The 4,168-nt window shown below is 54.7% G+C and overlaps 1 protein-coding gene across 1 annotated transcript in view; it reads left to right on the plus strand.

Moving 5' to 3' along the window:
- NTNG2 (netrin G2) overlaps nt 1-4,168 on the plus strand; it is a gene marked incomplete at its 3' end in the record, with an annotated part of 30,977 nt that overhangs the window by 13,131 nt on the left and 13,678 nt on the right. The window lies entirely within an intron of this gene.

The following is a 4,168-nucleotide window of genomic DNA, read 5'->3' on the forward strand; positions in this document are numbered from 1 at the left end:
CAGCACTGTCCCCAGCCCGGCACCGGGAGCAGGCGGAACCCAAAGGCTGGGTCTGACGGATCAGCCGGGACTGGGACAGTGTTCCCAGCTCCTGTGCAAGGACAGGCTGAGAGAGCTGGGGTTGTTCAGCCTGGAGAAGAGAAGGCTCCAGGGAAACCTTACAGCACCTTCCAGTACTTAAAGAGGCTTATAAGAAAGGTGGGGACAGACTTTTTAGCAGCGCCTGTGGCGACAGGACAAGGGGCAATGGTTGTAAACTAAGAGAGAGTTTATTCAGACTAGATGTAACAAAGAATTTTTTTATGCCGAGGGTGGTGAAACGCTGGCCCAGGTTACCTGGGGAGGTGGTAGATGCCCCATCCCTGGAAACATTCACGGTCAGGCTGGAGGGAGCAATGAGCACCCTGGTCTAGGTGAAGATGTGCCTGCTCACCGCAGCAGGGTTGGACGAGATAAGCTTTAACGGTCTCTCCCAACCCGAACCATTCTATGATGTGCCCCATGGAGGCACAGTCTTGCTGTGATGCCATTTGTTAGAACAGCTCGTCCTCAACAAGGCTTTTACAGTTTGCCCCCAGGGTTTGCTGGGGCTGAGCAAGGTTGCGGTGCTCTTTGGTGCACCCTCAAGAAATGAGTAACCAGAAAAGCACGCTGGAGAGAGAGCTGGAAACCTGGAACGTCTCATTGCCGTGAGGACACTCACGACTGATTTAATAGCATGAGACTCAAAGTGGACTGGTTTATTTTAAGCTCGCTGAGACCAAGTTTGCCTGGCTAATGCATTCTGACTTTTAGATTGAAGACATAAATATCTTGAGACTTTGGACAGATTCTTTGGAGGACACACGGCTTGGAGGAGGAAACCAGATTCAAAAATAATACCTGGAATTGTTTCAACAGTGCTATAACTGATCTTACCAGGACCAACGGAGCAGCCAAAGTATGGCCATCTGTTTCCGCTCCCCCCTGCCCTCCCAGCTGACTTCAAACCACCCCACCATCCGAAAATGCATTGAGCATCCCGTGGAGGAAGGACAATTAAATCAACCCAAAACCAAAAAGGAACACTTCATTTGAGCAGAGGAAGCCGTAGTAACGTGACTCATTTGGTGGCTTTTGCAGCTCTCCCCCACCTTTCAGCACCGTCACTTAGAGGTTATTTTTGCGTTTGCCCTGTTACAGCCGTGCAGCTCTCGAGCCGTGTGCTGCTCCAGAGCTTCAGGGTGGTTAAAGACATCTCTGGGCTCGCTGCCGGCTGAACGGGGCGGGGTAACAGGTTGGGATGTACAGGAGCATCGGGGATTGTGCACCTCCCTACTCGGATCTCTGGGATGAGCATTCGGGAGACAGGCAGAGATCTGGCTTCGCTTCTTCCTGCTCTTGCCCCCTGCCAGGGCCATGCCTGGCCAGCTCTGTCCCTCCAGACGGGACACTGTGGGGGGATCACGCTTGTCAGACGTGGATGCTTCCCTGGGAAACCTGCCCCACCTCGCAGCCTGGCCACCCTTTGCTGGTCTGGGTCGTGTTTTCTTACTGTGCTTTGGTCACAGGGTCCTTCCCTCGTGTGATTTGGCCACTGCTTAAGGAAAGCCTTGATAGGAGCGTCATCCCTAGCCCCGAAGGAGAAGCTGGCTGGCGTGGCCATGCTGGGAACAGCTCTAGCAGCAAATACCCAGTGGAGATTGACCTTCCTACCAGCTCAGGGGCTTTGTCAGCCCCGATGGCTGCTGCAGGCGAGGGAAGGAAGCCACACGGAGAGAGTGCTCTTGCCAGGACGGCTCCGTGGACACAGGCTCCTGCTCATACAGAGCGGGTCTGAGCAAGGAGGGTTCATTGGGCAGTTCTGTGCCAGTTCCCCCCCTGAGCCCACCGAGGTGCTGCACCACTGCCCCTCCTTCAGGCAAGGGGTGATCAACAGACCTCTGGGATGGTCTTTTCAGGACCATGCTATTAAGCCATCTGTATGACCACATTGGCAGGAGGACCATACTGCAACACAATATGTTGCCTCAGCACAGGAAACATATTCAGAGCCCCCAGGGCTTCAGCTGATGGGGATTTTTCTTCCTTTTCCATCAGCCACCACTGTAAAGCTGCACTAAGAGGCAGCTACATCCCCCAGCAGGAAGCTGTGTCTCATTAGCGGAGATAAACAATTCCTCTGAACGTGACGAGTCAGGAGAGCATATTAAATATGTCAATATCTTAGGTTTTTTTAATCCCCACTCCGGAACAGCATGCCGCAGCAGGAGAGGACCCCCCAGCACTGCTCAGAGCCCCCCCACACCCCAGCCAGCATCTCCCCTTGCTTGGGGCATCTCCCCCCTTGGGAGGGGAGTGGGGAGCACCCAGCCACATGCCCTCACCCCTCGACCCGACCCACCCAAGCAAGCCTGAGCACTCCATTGATTTCCCTTGCTCAGCTGGCACAGCTGCAAGCAGGTGAAAAATAATAAAAACTATCCAGCCATTTGCTTTTAAAACATCTACCGAAGCATCCTTTAAATACCCTCCCTGCTCCAGGGATAAGCACCACACCAGAGCTCGGCAGCTCCAGCTGCAGCCTTTCCTCCCAGTGCACATGGAGATGGCAAAAGCCCCGCGTCACTCGGGTTCAGGCTGCAACAGGAGGAGCAAATCCCAGCACAGCACTCGTGGCTTTACTGTCAGGCAGGCGCACGTCATAGAATCAGAATCACTTAGGTTGGAAAAGACCTTTAAAATCATTGAGTCCATGTCTGAGAGCAAGACTATGTTGCAAACAGTGTGAGTTTGGCCCCGTTTTATCAACTGCCTTCTGCTGCTTTCCCCAGCAGCCTCACGCACACATGCGACAAGGCACATGGTATCTACAGGAGTCCCCTTGTGTCCCCAAGGCCACCGCCGCGTCCCCTGCAAAGGAGCCTGGTGCTTGCTGGGTTGTTTTATCCCCGCTGCTGGCGGAGCAGCCTTCTGCCTTATTTACAGCGTGCTACTCACACGCTGCTCAGAAGATGGAATTATTTATGTCCGCCTGAGCTTTTCCAGGCTCCTCGGCACTGTGGCCACTCCTCGCTGTGCAAACAGTTGCTCGCGTTCAGCGCGTGGCTCTGAGCTGCGGGGAGGCACCAAAGGCCCATTTTACAGAGAGTGAAGAAGCTCTAAGTAGTTCCCAGGACTATTGGTTGCCCTACTAGAGATGGCAAAGCCCAGATTTTCCAGTGCATCACATGTTACATATTGTTTTCTGTGTTCAAAGCACAGCTGCACTTTGCACCCCAGAGCACCCACTTATGCAACCTGGATCCCCTCCTCTGCTCGCCTGGACCATACACAGGACACCCTAAAAGCAGGTCACAAGTGCTTAGACTACAACAGTTTCCCAGGTCAAAGCCAGCCCATGGTGTAGGGTCAGTCCCCAGCACCATGGTCACAGGAGCAGCCTCTGCCCACACTTCCCCACACTTGCAGTGGGGGTCTCGCAGCCCCGGGACACAACCAGCCAGTGCAGACCCCAGCTCTGCACCTCATCTGTTTGAGCCCCCAGGACCCAGCATCAGCTCCCTGTAAGCTCGGGACCAGCAGCACCCTGAGCTCCAGCACAGCCCCAGTGCTGCCCAGCACCCTGCACCCAGCACCGTCCCATGGGCTCCTGACCACACACAAAGCATTCACAAACCAAACCATGAAACCCGGGTCTTACCTTGCAAGTCTGCTGTGCTCAGGAGGACCAGACCTCACGCCCCGACAGGCTCCTCACCTCCAGCCATCAGCTCTGAGCAGCCCCAGCTGCTTTATCACCTCCTCCTCCTCGGCCAGCTGGCTCTGCCTCCCTGATGAGGGTCCCACTGCAGCACAACCCACAGTCCTGCCCTTCCCTCTCACTCCCCACTCCTCTGGATTTTGAGTCCGAGAGGGAGATAAAGGGACAGCAACGAGATGCTTCATATGCAAAAAAAGATTTGCAGTGTGTTGCAGAGTTTTTTGCGGACGGTTCCCATGATAACACAGCCCCACATCATCCCCACGGCAGTCCTGACCCACACGGTCCTGGAGTCAGGGGCTGCAGGGCAACTAGTGACAGCTCTGGATGAGAAATACGCCCATTGCCACAGCTAACCCTGATGCCCTCCTCCAAAACTTCAACACTTGGTGTGTGACCTTGACGCTGTGTCCTTAGTGCGGTTCA

Source organism: Pterocles gutturalis, unplaced genomic scaffold (genome assembly GCF_000699245.1).
Source record: "Pterocles gutturalis isolate BGI_N339 unplaced genomic scaffold, ASM69924v1 scaffold16361, whole genome shotgun sequence".
Lineage (NCBI taxonomy): Eukaryota > Metazoa > Chordata > Aves > Pterocliformes > Pteroclidae > Pterocles > Pterocles gutturalis.